Source organism: Panulirus ornatus, chromosome 56 (assembly GCF_036320965.1).
Source record: "Panulirus ornatus isolate Po-2019 chromosome 56, ASM3632096v1, whole genome shotgun sequence".
NCBI classification, from domain to species: Eukaryota; Metazoa; Arthropoda; class Malacostraca; order Decapoda; family Palinuridae; genus Panulirus; species Panulirus ornatus.
The window spans coordinates 24381685-24400755 of NC_092279.1; the positions used below are offsets into that span (position 1 = coordinate 24381685).

General features: G+C 43.0%; 1 long non-coding RNA gene across 1 annotated transcript in view; it reads left to right on the forward strand.

Moving 5' to 3' along the window:
- LOC139766065 (uncharacterized) overlaps positions 1 to 405 on the forward strand; it is an 86880-nt gene extending 86475 nt beyond the window's left edge. Inside the window, exon 3 of the long non-coding RNA XR_011716780.1 lies at positions 276 to 405. This is a non-coding gene — a long non-coding RNA (uncharacterized lncRNA). The remainder of the gene's footprint in view (positions 1 to 275) is intronic.
- Positions 406 to 19071: the final 18666 nt, after the last annotated feature.

Below are 19071 nucleotides of genomic sequence, written 5' to 3' on the forward strand. Positions count from 1 at the left end.
TTCGTCTGTTTCCTTGCGCTACCTCGCAAACGCGGGAGACAGCGACAAAGTATAATAAAAAAAATATAATAATATATATATATATATATATATATATATATATATATATATATATATATATATATATATGTGTGTGTGTGTGTGTGTGTGTGTGTGTGTAAGGGAAATATTTACAATAAATACATTTTGGGAGAGTCTGCCAACCAGACAGTCTTTACCCAAACATTACTCCTAATTGATATTCACAGTAGGTGGGATGGGGCTCTCTCCTGCAGCTGTCTGTCCAGGCTCGGATGGTCTCCCTGCAAACCTGGCATCGAACTGCAACTCGGGGTCGAGGGATCTCTGGCGCTCGGAGGTGACGGTGGCGGGGTTGGTGCTGTAGCTTTTTCCCTGACCCATCAGGTGAGTTCTAGGTGACGGTTTGAGATAGTTGCTGCTGAGTGTAATGTATATATATATATATATATATATATATATATATATATATATATATATATATATATATATATATATATATATATATATATATACTTTAGGTTCTAGTGGAATCAGAGCCCTACAGCATTACTTCTGCTATTATCATGAATACAGTATTTAATATTCAGCCATAAGCGCATTGTTGTAGGTGAAACATGTGTGAGAGACACATGTTGTAGACACATGTAATACAGCAGGAACTGTGTGTGTGTTTGTGTGTGTGTGTGTGTGAGGTTTATAATGCGATCTCCCAGAGCAGGTGTTGTCTAGTAGTACAAGTGTAGGCTCTACCTGCTCTCTCTCTCTCTCTCTCTCTCTCTCTCTCTCTCTCTCTCTCTCTCTCTCTCTCTCTCTCTCTCTCTCTCTCTCTCTCTCTCTCCACACACACACACACACACACACACACACACACAGCATATACACACGAGGCCTCATATATTCTCTCTATGGTACGTGAGGACGTTTTATTTAGTCTCAAATTTAGCTACACCTGTAATATATATATGCATATATATATATATATATATATATATATATATATATATATATATATATATATATATATATATATATATATATGTATATATATATGTATATATATATATATATATATATATATATATATATATATATATATATATATATATATATATATATATATATTTATATTTTTTCCTATGAGTCCACGGGAATATATATAGGAATATCTTGATCACGCGCAAAATTGTGATCCTTCCCAATATATATGTTTTCCTTGCGCTACCTCGCAAACGCGGGAGACAGCGACAAAGCAAAAATATATATATATATATATATATATATATATATATATATATATATATATATATATATATATATATATATGTATATGAGGAAAGTACCGGAATTCGTTGTCGTGGGTGGGAAGTGACAGAAAAGGGGGTAAAGCCCTTATTGACACGAGGAGAAAGTTGATGTGTTTGGTGTGTTGATGTCTGACTTACTCAACTCCCATCCTGAGCCTACCACCAAGTGTTCGTGTTGTGCACTTCACCAGTGTATTGTGCACTTCACCATTGTATTGTGCACTTCACCAGTGTATTGTGCACTTCACCAGTGTATTGTGCACTTCACCAGTGTATTGTGCACTTCACCAGTGTATTGTGCACTTCACCAGTGTATTGTGCACTTCACTAGTGTATTGTGCACTTCACCAGTGTATTGTGCACTTCACCATTGTATTGTGCACTTCACTAGTGTGTGTTCACTTCACCAGTGTATGTGCACTCCGGTGCAGGTGCGTACATAGAAGTGCTGTGATTAAGTTTATGAGTCTCGTGTGTGTACGTATACAGTATAGGTTTGAGCCTGGTAGACCTTCTGGTAGAAGGTCTACCGATTCTTTTGCTTCGGCCTCTCAAGACAAGAAGGGGTTCGACCAGGATTCTCCCTGTTTCTCTCCCTGTCTTTCGAGACAGAAGGCACGTTACGCCTTCGACCAGACGCGTGACGGTCTCTGTCCGTGGCCGTCGAGACAGAAGGGTCTCGATACAGCTTGGACCAGACGTGTCCCAGGGTCTGCCTGGTGTGTGCCTGCCAAGACAGAAAGTTGGGCGCAGCTTCGATCAAACGTGTCCCGGGACTTTGGTCCACGACCAGACCTCGTCTCTTTTTCCTCCCTGTTCCTTCTTCATCCCTTCCTCCTGTTTACCCCTTTAATCCGACTTTCTTCCGTTCATTTGTTGTTGTTGTTGTTGTTGTTGTTGTTCTTCTTCTTCTTCTTCTTCTTCTTCTTCTTCTTCTTCTTCTTCTTCTTCTTCTTCTTCTTCTCCTCCTCCTCCTCCTCCTCCTCCTCCTCCTCCTCCTTCGTTCCCTCCGCCTCTCCCTCTACCACCCCTCTCCTCCTGCCTTTCCACACGGGTCGGGGACGTTGGCCGGGAGGCGTGAGAGTCACCCGGCTCCTTGTGGGAGGGTGCAAGGGAAAGGGATGGTGTGTGTGTGTGTGTGTGTGTGTGTGTGTGTGTGTGTCTGAAGCACGTGCCGTCCATTATCTTACCATTAATGGGTGTTATCTGGCGGCCATCACCTCACGCACTCCCCGCCCACCCGTACACCCACCCTCCGTGTCTATTCGCTGCTGTATGTTGGGGGGAAGGGAAGGGGGAAGAGGGAGGAAGCAGGCTGAAGATGGGGGATGGCATAGCTGCGATGGAGGACAGCTTAAGGGGGACGTAGCTGCGATGGAGGACAGCTTAAGGGGGACATAACTACGATGGAGGACAGCTTAAGGGGAACATAGGTGCGATGAAGGACAGCTTAAGGGGGGCGTAGCTACGATGGAGGACAGCTTAAGGGGAACATAGGTACGATGGAGGACAGCTTAAGGGGATCATAGGTACGATAGTGGGCAGCTTAAGGGGGACATAGCTGCGATGGAGGACAGCTTAAGGGGGACGTAGCTACGATGGAGGACAGCTTAAGGGGAACATAGCTGCGATAGTGGGCAGCTTAAGGGGGACATAGCTACGATGGAGGACAGCTTAAGGGGGACATAGCTACGATGGAGGACAGCTTAAGGGGGACATAGCTACGATGGTTGGCAGCTTAAGGGGAACATAGGTGCAAATAGGGCAGCTTATGATGGGTACAGTTGGGAAGTGGGCTGGCGTGAGTGGGTGACACACCTGCAAAGGAGAAAGCTCGATGACACACCTGCAAAAGGAGAGGTGGGGGGGGGGGGCAGTTGAAGGGGAGTATTCAGCTGCGAAGTAAGCGATTTACGGGGGTCACATCTGCCGAAGGGCAGCTTGCGCGTCGGATCACAGCTGGGAGTGAGGAGGAAGAGGACAGTTCTGACGATGAAGAGAGGCAGAGGCGCGTGAGGCGAGACTCCTGTAAGGAAGTTAGGGGGGGAACGGACACCTCTGCAGAGAGATGGGAGGGAGGGAGGTGCTGTTGCAGAGCGATGGGAGGGAGGGAGAGTGGTGTTGCAGAGAGATGGGAGTGAGGGAGAGTGGTGTTGCAGAGAGATGGGAGGGAGGGAGAGTGGTGTTGCAGAGAGATGGGAGGGAGGGATTGGGTGCTGCAGAAAGATGGGAGGGAGGGAGAGTGGTGTTGCAGAGAGATGGGAGGGAGGGAGGTGCTGCAGAGAGATGGGAGAGAGGGAGGTGCTGCAGAGAGATGGGAGGGAGGGAGGTGCTGCAGAGAGATGGGAGAGAGGGAGGTGCTGCAGAGAGATGGGAGGGAGAGTGGTGCTGCAGAGAGAGAGAGGGATACGAATGATCCTTCCAAAGGAGAGCATCGCTGTTCCAAGACAGAGCCGCACCACCTGCAGTGCTCCAAGATACTCAACCATCGTAGGTAAGGTTGAGGTACCCACTGTTGGGGGCGGGATGTCCACGTCCTTATGAATCCAGGAGATTCAGGGTCCACTACACGACAACCGAGTCGGTCAAGCATTGATCCACGAGGGTCCTTTTTTCGCTATCAGGGAGGCTATGGATATATACATATAGGACCTTGTCTTCCCCTGCGCCAGCACGGAGTGCATCCTCGAGGCTGAAGGAGCTCCAAAGGGGAGGGGGTCCTAAGGTTGCATGATAATAGGAGGGTGAAAGGGGCAGGAGAGATGAGAGGAAGGGATGGGGAGGCGAAAGGGTAGGGAAGGGAACGAGAAAGACGGGAGTGCGAATTTAAGGCCAACAAGAGAGAGAGAGAGAGAGAGAGAGAGAGAGAGAGAGAGAGAGAGAGAGAGAGAGAGAGAGAGAGAGAGGTTCAGTGAAGAGGCAGTGGTGAGAAAGGGTAATATGAAATGGAAGAGATAATAGAAAAGAACGAGTTGTTGGAGAGGTAAGGCAACGTTGGAAATGGAAAAGGCAGTTTTGTTTGTGTCGACACAGCTCGTAAAACCACACAAAATACCACTTGTGAACCACGTAGATGAAGAGTTAATTGTCCGCTGAGATAAGAGATGACAATGACACCAGCCATTTTACATATCATGTTTCGATACGCCATTTAAAAAGAAGGAATAGAACATCACAGCATGGCTTGGATACTAAGCTTTAAAATCGCCGTTAAAAAAACTGTCATTGGGCCAGGGCTTTAAACCATCTGACAAAGAACACGTTACCCCAAACCACTAACTAAACCCCCCCAGACATATCCTTTGTGTATCGCGCCAAAAATTTCCCCAGGCCGTAAAATGAAACAGATTTTAGTTTCTTCCGCCGGTAAGATATAATGCTCTTTTGTCTCCAGTTTTATCTAGGGGGCGCACGAACCTATTTAGTAAACTCTCTTTGGGGGCTAAGACAGTTTCGTCTTTTCTCTAGGGGTGGGGGGGGGGGGGTGTGCGGTCTCTTTAGTAAGCTCTGGAGGGGGGTGGGTTGGATTAAGGAGGTGTGTGTTTAGTACATCCACCAGGAGTGGCCTGGGGGGGGTCTGTTCAGTTCACTTTTAGAGAGGCATCCATCTGGGTCTTCCGTGTTCTCTAAAGGGCTTCAAGATCTCCTTTAAGCTTAGCACAGTCTTTTAGTAACCCAAACATGACACTCGCTGGGTCTGGATGGATGTATATATTCTGAGGGATTTGAGGGGGGTGAGGTGAGGTGAGGTGAGGTGGGGGGATGGTTCAGTGACGACTAGGGCAAACTGTAACCCCTTATACGGGACCATGGCTACATTTACCCCGTTGCTGCCTTTGTCAAACGAAGAGAATTCTTCTTGTTCGGTATCATAGCCATCTCCGATGATAACTAGCACGGGGTGCTCATTATCTAGCCGGGAGCCCAATCGTCTAGATCTAAATGTATTTTGGCTGGAGATAAAACTAGGAATACCTTCTTCTCTTGATTGTTAATTGGAGGGGCGGGTTTTATGAGGTGAAGGATTTGGGCGAAAAGGGTTTTGGTTGGGTGGGTGAGTGGGTGGGTCTGTGGGAGGTTTCTTGTGTGTGTTGACTACAGGGAGGAATTCTGAGAGCTGGGAATGGTTTTCTCCTTTTTGGGGGGGGGGGGCGGGGGGGAGCGTTGACTGGTGGGAGGGATTTTAGGAGTTGAAAAAGGTTTTTTTTGGGGAGTGTCGACTGGAAGGAAGGATTTTAGGAGTTGAAAAAGGTTTTTTTAGGGAGCGTCGATTGGAAGAAAGGATTTTAGGAGTTGAGAAAAGGGTTTTTGGGGAGCGTCGACTGGAAGGAAGGGTTTTAGGAGTTGAGAAAATGGTTTTTGGGGAGCGTCGACTGGAAGGAAGGATTTTAGGAGTTGAGAAAAGGGTTTTTGGGGAGCGTCGACTGGGGGGGAGGGACGTGTTTCAAAAGTCGACACATTTGTGAAGAATGTCTCGTGATGATCATGAAACTATTGTCATTGAGAGAAGAGACAGTGTAAGATGGAGGTATTGGAGGCTCGTTACTCAACCCGACATGTGATATATCTATACCTTTCTTCTCATCGCGTGAGTATAATGGCTCACGCCCCGCATACCTCCGCATACCCTTCACGTCTGCCACCCTGTCATCCAACGCGTCCAGGAGTGGAGAGCATATCTCTTGTTGGTGACTATCTTCTTTGGTAGTAGATGGTTGAGGATGGTTTGCTCCACACAGTCTTGGCTAGGTCACGAACACCTAGGCATTCTTGCCTGTTTTTATGATCATTTAAGTCCCCGATGCTTCGTTTTTATAACCACGTAGTGTCCCATTAACCTTCCTTACTGGTTAAGGGGAATTATCCGGATTTAATTAAACGATCATTAGCTTCAGATCCTCCGGTGACAGACGATTGAGTTCCTCTGGTCATAAACGAGAACCCACAACAAAGACACGAGTGAAAAAGATATTATTGATCTAAAGAAAATGAAGGAAACACTCTGCAGTCCTTACCAGGGTTCGAACCCATACTTAACAGGGTAAAGTAAAACAAAAGGCTCCTTAAACTATTCAGTGATGCACGATTCCGGGAAATGAAAATAATGTGAGATTCTGTTCGTATCCAGAATTCGAACCTTACATGAAACAGTAAATTGCATCAACAAAACTTCATGTATAAAATATATATATATATATATATATATATATATATATATATATATATATATATATATATATATATATATATATATATACACTACTGATGATAACACATACACCTGGGTCTTTTATCAGACGTTACACTCGTTGACTAATCATTACACACGTAGCTGTATACATGCACATTACACCACGCCCCAGGGACAAGATTATAGCCTCCATGTCACCGGCTGTAATGAATAAATGCTATGGCCTCCTCCCACTCTGCATAAACATGCCAGGTGTCGAGGGAATACGGCCTGACCCCGAAACACAGGAACACAGACGACGCCTCTTGTGTAGTCGTAAACTCCCCTCCCCTTGCCTCCCCATTCAGGCGTCCGGCTAATACGGGAGTTATAGAAGTTGTAGTTGCAAAACACAGGGATGGTCATGGAGGTAATCATAGGGTGTTGTTAAGTGCAGGTCATCCAGCGAGGGCGAATATGGTGGTGTCGGAGCATTCACATGTAAGGTGTTGCTGTCTTTGGTTGTTAGTGATGATAAGAGTGGTTAGTGTCAAAGACTTTCATATATATTTATATATATATATATATATATATATATATATATATATATATATATATATATATATATATATATATATATGTATATATATATAATGATAATATATTGATCCAATCTTTGTATATAGAACCCAAGTGTTAGATAAAGTAAAGGGTCGTGTACTAGGTGCGAAAGTTCTGATTACATTGTCATTGTCAAATATGGCTCAAATAAGCTGCTCGAGAGTGTATCATCTAATATGTATGTATGTATTTCTGCTCCACATATATTTACTTCTCCCCCTGATATATGATCTGCCTCTGTTTTCCTATACGTTTACGCTTATTCGGTGTTTTTTCTTCATAAATAAATTTGTTTTATATATTGTTTGAGAGGATTATCAAATGTCTTTTGTTATTTCATACGGTCACATTCCCTCAAACAAATAATAAAGACAAGTTAAATGTAAGATTTGAACCATTGATTAATAAAGACAAGTTAAATGTAAGATTTGAACCATTAATCAATCAGTTAGGATCACCTAAAGTACAAGAAATGATTAAAAGCCAAAGATCAAAACATAGATCAGTTAATCATTCAAAGATGATGCCAAGGGAAAGTAAAACGCGAGGATTAATCACATTACCTTACAAGGGGACCAAGACAAAACTCATTGGTCTCATGTATGGCCAGTGGCATTCATCAACTCGAGTACATAAAGAGTAATCGGGAACGGGACATCGCGAAAGAGAGGTTTGAATATGGTTATTATCTAGCAGGAGATAAGATGGCGCAGGGGAGGTGGGTAAGGGATCTGTGTGTGTGTGTGTGTGTGTGTGTGTGTGTGTGTGTGAGGACGTGTCTCCATCGTCCCACTTGAGAGACAGACTGTCTGCTGGTAGATATTATTAGAGCGACAAGTCAAGTTCAGGGATAAGGAAATGTTCAGTGAGTTGTTCACGCCCTTCACAACACACTAAAACTAGGATGTGCTTGTAGAGTTGGGTCACCCGCACTTTGGAAAAAAAAAGAATCACAAAGAACTAATAGAGAAGGTTCAGAGGAGGGCAACGAAGATAATTCCCAGAATTAGGAAAGCTGCTGAGTTGCTTATTAAAGGTTTAGGGACCTTTACGTTTTGTCCACCATGGAAGAGAGAAGAGCACGGGATAACCTGATCCCAGCGTTTGATCCTCTAAGCTAGATTGATCATTGAGACAGTGGACAGTCTCCCAGAGATACAGAGAACAGAACAACCCGAGGGCATAACATGTAGTGAAAGGAGAAACTTGTGAGAAAGGATTGTAAACAAGTACTTTACTTAGTCGTGTAAGAGCAAGTGGATGGATGGGACGAGCTTGAGGTGTTCCCGAGCGAATGTGGGCAGGAAACTAGTTTAAAAAGTTTTATCGCAAAGAATGGTCAGTACACGGGGCCCCTCGAGTGCAGAACTCTCTCCCCATACTGAATAGATAGGATAATTACACACACACACACACACACACACACACACACACACACATACGCACAGGAACACTTGACTCAGATGTCATATATATCTTCAATAATGAGTGGGCGTGGTTTGCGATATGTTGGAAATGGAAGGGTGTGGCTTGTGGGATGTTAGCGACGGGTGGGCGTGGTTTTTAGGAGGTTAGCGAAGGGTGGGCGTGATTTGTGGGAGGTTTAGCGAGGGGTGGACGTGGTTTGTAGGAGGTTAGCGACGGGTGGGCGTGGTTAGTGGGAGGTTAGCAAGGGGTGGGCGTAATTTCTAGGCATTATAGCGATTGGTTAAAGAATGAGTGACTGGTGCACCAGTTGAGACGTGCGCGTAGTGATTGGTCAGTCAGAGCGTGCGATTACGGTTAGTGATTGGTGGTTGATTTCGTGGGGAGCGTATATGTGTGTGTGTGTGTGTGTGTGTGTGTGTGTGTAATGGTTTACCTCTGGGCGCTGACGATTCGAAACCCGGTCCAGTGCGCGGTAAGCCAGGACGGTAACCCGGTAGTACCGGGTTTCGAATACCTGACGCACACAGGTATAGTTACCATGTATTCCATATGTGCAGTCCATGTTTTATATATATATATATATATATATATATATATATATATATATATATATATATATATATATATATATATATATATATATATTTGAAAAGATAATCAGAAAGAATATAGATGACTGTTCGCATAGGAAAAATGATTCAAACAAGAGACAACACGAAGGTAAAGACTGGATGTCATATGTATCAAGACCTCGTAGACCGACATGAGAGAATTGGATCCGTTTTAAACAAACGAGAATGATAGTTCGATTTTTGCGCATCTAGATTGCCAGAAAGATTTTGACACTGTAACACACAGGAGGCATTTAAGGAAGCTGGGGGTCTTCAAGCAGGAAGTGAGAAGGTATTCCTTCCTAAGATAAAATAATTACCATACTGGAATGATGAAAAGGATGCGTGAGTGAGGAACCTTCACCAAACAGACTGGGTTCACCAATGGCGTTCTGCAGGGTTCAGCCCTGGGACCATCGCTCTTCTGGTTCTATATAGATGACTTCCCAGAGAGAGAGAGAGAGAGAGAGAGATTGGCTTCGTGCCTGAATAGTTTGCTGATGATGCCTTATAAATAAGAGAAGTAAAGAGTGACGAATACTGCAAAGGTGACCTTGACAAACTCCAAAATTACCCATTACATGGAGTCATAAAATTCATCCTGGGGAAACGGAAAGTACTCATGATTGGATACGGGCAAAACAAGGCATCGATACCAGTATTATCGACTACGAATTTAGCTGCAGGAATCTGTGTGTAGAAGAGACTTCTGAGTGGACATTGGACCTAACTTGCTGCCAGAGCTCCACCGAAGGATCGATGTAAAGGAGAAATTGTTTGGTGGTAAAAATGAGAGACGCGTTCAGGTACATGCCTGAGGCACTATTCAGCGAACTGTTGACGTTGTACAGCAGACCAGAATTATAATATGTTTCTCAAGTTTGGTCATGACACAGAAGGAAGCACAAAGAACTGATAGAAATGGGTCCAGAGAAAGAAAAAGCAAAGATGGTGCTAGAATTGGATGGGTTGAACTACAATGAAAGCTTAAGAGGCCCTATGTTTGTCCACCATGGAAGAGAGAAGAGTAAGGGGTTATTTGATAACATTCTTTAATGATATCAACAGCGAACACTTCATTGAAAGACGCTAAGATAGAAAATCAGACGCCATAACATGAAAGTAAGCGAGAAACTTATTGGAAGAGATCTAAAGAAGGACTTATATAATATAACAGTGGTTGGTGGATGAATGCAATAAACTGCCATGAGAATGTGTGAATATTGACAGTTTACAAAAGTATTTAAAGTCATTTGATGATAGAGAGAGTTCAAGAGTTGGGACTCATAAGCTTAGAACTCCTTCCCTGTACATTAGAATATAATTACACACACACACACACACACACACACACACACACACACACACACACACACACACATACAGTAAATCAGTGAAAACGATTTGATTTCCTTATGACACGTGATAAGATATAGTCTGTGGTGTCAATAGACAGTCAAAGACAGTAGAAATCAGTCATAGCAAACAATGAAGTCAACTGCTAGAAAAAAAAAAAAGGACCACATCCGTGTAATAGAAAATGGAAAGTGAATATCCACTGTGATATAAAGCAACTTCAGAGACTTAGCCAGAAATTATAAACATTTCTTTAGATAAAACTTAGATTATAATATCAAATGTAGTCAAAGCAAAATCACAAGTGAGTGCACATACACAAACCCAAAATAGTATAACATCACCGAAACCTAAGCCTAACAGCTTGTGGAGTGCTTCCTGGACCATGCATTGGCACCGCTGCTGCTACGGGTTATCCCCCATAGGCTTAGGTTTGCTGTTGATCTGCTTATGTTGGCAATACTTTCTGTTATTCCATGGTAAAGCCCTCTAGCCAGTAATCATACATATGGGATTATATATGTAGATCCGTATATGTATATATATATATATATATATATATATATATATATCTTTCATACTATTCGCCATTTCCCGCGTCAGCGAGGTAGCGTTAAGAACAGAGGACTGGGCCTTTGAGGGAATATCCTCACCTGGCCCCATTCTCTGTTCCTTCTTCTGGAAAATTAAAAAAAAAAAAATAAAAAACAGAAGGGAGGATTTCCAGCCCCCCTGCTCCATTCCCTTTTAGTCGCCTTCATATCTTATATGTATTTGTTTATTTATTCATATCATGAAGGGCAGAATGAAAGGTAGAACGTAGAATAATGAGGAAGGCAAAGTGTCAGGTAGATTCAGATAGGTAACGTGTGTGGCTAGTATAAGGATTCTAATGTTTGGGTGGAATCATATCCTCAGCTGCGTCGCCACAACAGAAGTCATTTTCGATCTAGAACTCTCCCGTTTTCTATATTTCCTTCAGTGATCTCCATATTCAGCGAAAGTTACCGGGAAAAAATTTACGGTATGTAAATCTGTGAAAAGAAAAAGAGAAAAGTGATTCTGGTACAGTGTTTGAATAAGCGGAGTATTAAGGATTCTTTTGTGTATGGACGGTATGGGCTGTTGTACCCCAGGGTAAGACTACAGCCTAGGGGGGGTCCCCGACCGTTTGTAAGCCCTGCATTATATGTTTACCTTCGTATCAGCTGGACAAAATGGGACGTTCGTGGAAGTTAATTTTAACGTATGACATTAGAGAAACGCTCCACCCTCGAACACAAGTTTTGAAAAGACTTTGAAATTGATCTAATTTCTTGTATTGTCTGTAAGAATAAATGTGTTGTAGTGTTGTTCTAGATTATGTTATCAACACTCATAGACGAGCAAAAGATCCGTAAGTATATACAAATCCCGCCTGTCGTTCGCCATCATAGGAATGTATATGCAACAGCTGTGTTTATATATATATATATATATATATATATATATATATATATATATATATATATATATATATTATCCCTGGGGATAGGGGAGAAAGAATACTTCCCACGTATTCCCTGCGTGTCGTAGAAGGCGACTAAAAGGGGAGGGAGCGGGTGGCTGGAAATCCTCCCCTCTCGTTTTTTTTTTTTTTTTAATTTTCCAAAAGAAGGAACAGAGAAGGGGGCCAGGTGAGGATATTCCCTCTAAGGCCCAGTCCTCTGTTCATAGCGCTACCTCGCTAATGCGGGAAATGGCGAATAGTACAAAAGAAAGAAAAGAATATATATATATATATATATATATATATATATATATATATATATATATATATATATATATATATATATATATATATATATATATCCGCGACTCGACCCAAAAAAAAAAAGAAAGACCGATCATACCTCCAAAATCCTGGTGAATCCAGATGGGTCTTTATACCGAGTGATCCGGATTTTCGAGGTTTTCCTGTACACACATGAGCCATCCATCTCGCCCAAACCGGTCCAGCCCAATACCTTCATTTAAATGTACATACGTGTAGGATGTATATAGATATATGTATTTATTGTCACATTGCCCACATGGTCACCTGTTCATGCTGGTTCTTTGATATATATATATATATATATATATATATATATATATATATATATATATATATATATATATATATATATATATATGTAAAGTACATTGCCATTATTTAACTGAAAGGTACAGGATTCTATGTATGATTATACCCATCCACAAACACCTGCACAGAAAGACAGAGATTTGATAAAGAGATGTTCAATTCCATCCCATTTCTCAGATCTCCCGGTACCTGTTGTAACATACACCACCACCACTGCCACCACCACCACCACCACTGCCGCGCATGACACTGTGCAGACGTCAGTACTGACCTCACCAACACCCACTTCAGTGTCCCCAGGTGTGCCTGTCAGTGTGGCGGGGTGAACCAGATCGAATTGTCACCAAAAATTACGTAGACTCAAGGTTAAACATATACGTTTGTATACACCATATTTCCTCCCCCCCGCCCTCCTCTCTCTCTCTCTCTCTCTCTCTCTCTCTCTCTCTCTCTCTCTCTCTCTCTCTCTCTCTCTCTCTGTCTATCTATCTATCTATCTTTTGCCTTGTCTCGACAAAGCGAGGTAGCGTCAGAAACAGACGACCGTGCCTTAGGGATGAAAAGAAATATACTTGCTGGGTCCCATCCTCCGTTTTCTCATTTCAAAAAGTGATAATACAAGAGGGGGGGGGGGGGGAGATTTTCAAACCCATTTTGAAGACTAACTACTCGAACGATTTTTTTTTTTTTCTGACCCAAACATGTCCTCAAACGACAAAGATATCCAGTGTTTCCAGACGTCTGGCATGTAGTGGGCGTAATTACCTGGATCCAATTTCCTCATGGGTCATTGACATGGGAATAGTTAGCCGAAATACAACCTTTTAGCCTCGGTATGCTCGTCATCCACGTCAACCTAGGCAAAAATCTTTTAAAGAAAATGGTCAAAATTTTCTTTCGACTTTCTTTTTTTTTTGGGGGGGAGGAAGATGGATTAAGGGGTTATTGCTCTGTACCTTTATAAAGGGGTATTGCTCTGTACCTTTATAAAGGGTTATTGCTCTGTACCTTTATAAAGGGGTATTGCTCTGTACCTTTATAAAGGGTTATTGCTCTGTACCTTTATAAAGGGTTATTGCTCTGTACCTTTATAAAGGGTTATTGCTCTGTACCTTTATAAAGGGTTATTGCTCTGTAACTTTATAAAGGGTTATTGCTCTGTACCTTTATAAAGGGTTATTGCTCTGTACCTTTATAAAGGGTTATTGCTCTGTATCTCTGTACTTTTGTACTCTTAGGAGACACTAAGTGGGTTGTACAGGAACCTGCTGGCTAGAACTCGTTCCTTATCAGTTCAAAGCCCATTAGCAAGACTCATTCCCCGTATTACGTATTTCGAAGGAGCAAGACTGATTCCCCGTATTACGTATTTCGAAGGAGCAAGACTGATTCCCCGTATTACGTATTTCGAAGGAGCAAGACTGATTCCCCGTATTACGTATTTCGAAGGAGCAAGACTGATTCCCCGTATTACGTATTTCGAAGGAGCAAGACTGATTCCCCGTATTACGTATTTGAAGTCACCATAGTAAATCCTGTCTAAGAAGACAACTTCAACAACAACAAAAAAAATGGTATCCACTGTTTACAGTCAGGTTGCTAATGACACGTAATTACCTGGACTAATTACCTCAAGAGTCATTAACACATCTAATTTGACCGACATGCCACTTTCAAACTCATTATCTTCATTACCCCTCATCATAACATCAATGATGTGATATGGTAACAAAATCATAAACCTATCTTTATCATGATCGTGCATTTCGTTGCCAGAATACTATTGAGGCGATCAAGACGTGTTTCAGCACATAACACAAGTCCATTGTGTCGCATTGGAAAGCCTTCCTGCCTCCCTGCCTAAAGGAGAAGGGAATTTAAGCTTCCATTTAGAAGTTTGTGTGTTTAGCACTTCGGAGTAGATGTCTCCTCTTCCCCTCTTCCCCCGGAGATTCAGGAGGACTCCTGCTCATGATCTTCCTCACTCACGGTGGTAGAAAGCCTCGTCTGTATTGTTCCTTCTGGTTAGATATTGATGAAATAGAAATGATGTCTCGAATAGTACCAGATAGAAACGATAAGTCTCGAATAGTACCAGATAGAAACGATAAGTCTCGAATAGTACCACACAGAAACGATAAGTCTCGAATAGTACCAGATAGAAACGATAAGTCACGAATAGTACGATAGAAACGATAAGTCACGAATAGTACCAAATAGAAACGATAAGTCTGGAATAGTACCAAATAGAAACGATTAAGTCTCGAATAGTACCAGATAGAAACGATAAGTCACGAATAGTACCGATAGAAACGATAAGTCACGAATAGTACCAGATAGAAACGATAAGTCTCGAATAGTACCAAATAGGAGTAATATCCTCGAACGGTATCAATATAGTCATTGGTATTACCAAAGAAAAACTAACTCCACACTTGATTACTCTTTATATCATGGACATGCTAATCGGCTTCTAACAATCGGCATAGTTACCCTAAGAATATCTCTAAGTTATGATGACTTAATCTCACACGGCCTGATGTAACCTAACCTCACTCGATTTTACATGACCTAACTCAAAACACGTCTTTACAGCAATTCGTAATTCCTTGAATAATGTTGGTTTATGTATATAAGACCCAAACTTGGTGCTGAGCGAGTATGTCAAACTGGCAACTTCAAGAATGAAAAGTTAGCTGAATTAACGAGATTACGTCGACACATTGTTTACCCGAGACAAAAAAAAACAGAGGTCATATCATCTGTGTTTACCGCCAGACGTGCCAGTTGCGTAAACAGGCCACTACAGACACCAGACAGTCATACGGTTACAAGACACAGGTACAGATGACTGTTGGCTACAGGTGGTTACAGCAGTGAAGTATAAGGGTAAGCGGGAGTAACATGTCTTACAGTTGCTTCAGTGCGGGAGTTGCAAACGCCAAAATACGTAAAGACCAGCAAACGCCAAAATACGTAAAGACCAGCAAACGCCAAATTACGTAAAGACCAGCAAACGCCAAAATACGTAAAGACCAGCAAACGCCAAAATACGTAAAGACCAGCAAACGCCAAATTACGTAAAGACCAGCAAACGCCAAAATACGTATAAAGACGAGCAAACGCCAAAATACGGAAAGACCAGCAAACGCCAAATTACGTAAAGACCAGCAAACGCCAAAATACGTAAAGACCAGCAAACGCCAAATTACGTAAAGACCAGCAAACGCCAAAATACGTAAAGACCAGCAAACGCCAAAATACGTAAAGCCCAGCAAACGCCAAATTACGTAAAGACCAGCAAACGCCAAAATACGTATAAAGACGAGCAAACGCCAAAATACGGAAGGACCAGCAAACGCCAAAATACGGAAAGACCAGCAAACGCCAAAATACTTAAAGTAACGCCAGTTGAACACCAAAATGAATGCAGCTATTATATCATAGCCTCAAGAAACATTAGACAAAGTGGACCAACGCATTGAAAAAATAAGAAAGGAAAAAGATAGATTAGATGAAAATTGGAAACATCTGAAACGACTTGCAATCCGGGACCTCTCCGTGAAACACGACACAAACTACAAATCTATGGAGGTAAAAGAAAAGAAAAAAAGGGAAGATATTAATTAAGTAATATAAGTAGATAATTTGAGATGTTACACCCCAAGAATCGTGGGAAAATCCGAATTAATCCATAAAGGAACATCCCAAACTCCAATAGAAAAGAAGAATACAGAAGTCCACAACAAAAGATCATTCTAAATTTTGAGAGAGAGCCGAAATACATACCCCCACCCACCCACCCACCCACCCACCCTACCTTCCACCCCCCCAAAAAAAGAAAAAAAATAAAGAAAAGACAAAAAAAAGCACATTAGTCCACAATAACAAAAATCCAAAAAAATCTTACAGAAACCAAACACATACACTCACTAATCCACACACACACACACACACACACACACACACACACACACACACACACACACACACACAAAATTCCCAAACTGTAACGAGAACCAGAGACCAGCCCCAGAGAATACACAGGGACATAACAAACACCGTAACCATCCGTAAACCCCCGTAGAAAAACAGCCATGGAAGTGGAGGAGGGAAATAGAGACACGAGAGGGAGGGAGGGAGGGTTGGGTGGCTGGCGAGGTGGTGTGCTGGGAGGTGGGCAAGGTTTGGCTGATTCCAACACCCCACACCGAGAGTTCCCTGGTTTGAAAGGTGCCATAACAGCTGGTCCGACCCCCTTCATTAGCATAGGTAATGAGCAGTGGACAACAGCCCCTCACTCTCCTTCCTGATAGACGACCCCGAGAGGGGGAGGGAAGGGAAGGAAAGGAGGAACAGAGGGAAGGAAGAGGGAGGAGGGGAGGTGGGGGGAGGAAAAAAGAGGAAAGAAATATAGGTGAGGAGGGAGAGGGGGAAGAGAGAGATTCAAAGGAGAGAAAAAAAGGGGGGGTATTGAACACTGGACGGTAGTACTTTACTCCCTGATGGCCGGTCGGAAGGGAGGAAGAGAGAAAAAATAGGGAGATGGGTGAAGGGAGAGGATAAAGAGGACAGTAGACAAAAGAGAGAAACATCGTAGATGGTGATAGGGAACAACCCAGATTCCCTTCTCTGATAAGACGACCCGGGAGGCGATGGAAGAAAAGGGAAAACATAGGGGAAAAGGAGGAGGAGGAGTAGGATGGCGGAAGAGTGTCAGAAAGGGAAATAGTACTGGAAGATACATGAGGCACAGTAGGAGGAAGACAAACTTACCATCACTACCATCACGCAGTACTAACGAACGTGAGACCCAGAGGAAGATAGGTGGTGGAATGGGAGAGAGAGGAGGTAAGAGAAAGAAGATATAGAAGAAGAGAAAGAGAGACAGAGAGAGAGCCATAAAAGCAAGAGACATTGTGGTTAGAGCTGAAGGTGTTAGGAGACAAAAGAATAACAGCCAAGGGATAAGAAAGCAGAATGTTGATAATCAAAAGAGCAAGAGCGACAGGGGATATGAGGGCGAGGAGTGAGACACATGCGATTGAAAAGCAGAAATAAATGATAGTAAGTGAGAACGAAGTATGATATGAAAGCGTGAAGACATACGTGCTGAAAAAGACGTACGATGGAATGTGGAGAGAACCAGTAAGAAAACGACGTTGCAAAAAAAAAGCAAACTAGACATATCATAATGTGAGAAATGTGCACATGGCTATGTGGTATAGAGGCGGGAATAGACGAGAGATAAGCCAGAGTGAGGATGTGGGATGTAATATGGATGTTGTATGGCTCCATTAGTCGTCCTTTAGTGTACCAGGAAGTGTACGAAGATGGGGTTCCAATCATCTTGGAAAGAGTACTTTGAGTGTGTTGTCGTTCGTCTTAATCTTTCCTGCAGAAGGATTGTCGGGCCTTCCCCCCCAGCTCCATAATGTGATGTAGTAGTACCTGGCAAAGAGCAGGAGTTCGTAGTTGAACATCTGTGTTACCAGTTCCTCTCCTCAATCCATCTCAGGTCCTCCAGAATGGCTGGCATTGATGGTCTCGAAGCTCAGGGGTGTACCAAGCGTTCTCCTCGGGGTTATTACTCGAAGGTCCCGCCCGGTAAGATTACGGAAAAGTTGCCGACAAGCGATATCCAGTGTGGAGGCGGGCGACTCCTTGTTTACAGAGACCCCTCGTGTCCACCAAGACTCCTTCATATAACTTGAGTTCGGCCGACAGGAGCCTTTACAGTGCTTGCCAGGCTTCGACCATCTTGGATATACATATCTTCAGCTCCCAAGACAAGCTGCCTACCATAGCATTGAAAAGGCTTATGTAGGAATTAGACAAGGAACAAGATATGCTGGTCACCTACTGGTCCTCCATTGGTCAAATTGTTCTCATGCACGCTAATAGAAAAAGCTTAGTCGACGACGCGCTGCAGCGCAGACGAATGAAGTTAGAGATGGGGAAAGTGCTGTCGGAGAGCTAAGATAACAACATTCCTCATTATGAGGTTAGAACCGCCTTAGAAATCCACTGATCAGGGATGTATCGTGGGCCAGGGCCACCGCTCGTGGGCCCAGGCTCCATCATGCCTCGGTGGGATCCCGAAATCCTTCGATCTTGGCAAAAAAAAAGGGAAAAAAAAAGAAAACATTCCTGTTGCTGCCAGGTGTGGGAGGGCGTTGCCGACATCAGGGTGTCTGGTACCTCCATCCTTTTTTTTTTCCTTAATATGCCGAAAGGAAACGCCTTGGAAATAGGGGCCTAGCGGGCGCTGGAATCTTGCCCTCTAAGTCAGACTTAGACGTGCATCGTGATCTTCTTTCGAAAGATTCTGAGCGCCTGCATTGAAGGTGGCCATGAAGAATACCTTCATGTGTTTGGGGTCCTAGTAACTGTGGAACCGCATGTGGCTACATGATAACCAGGACAGGGCTGTAT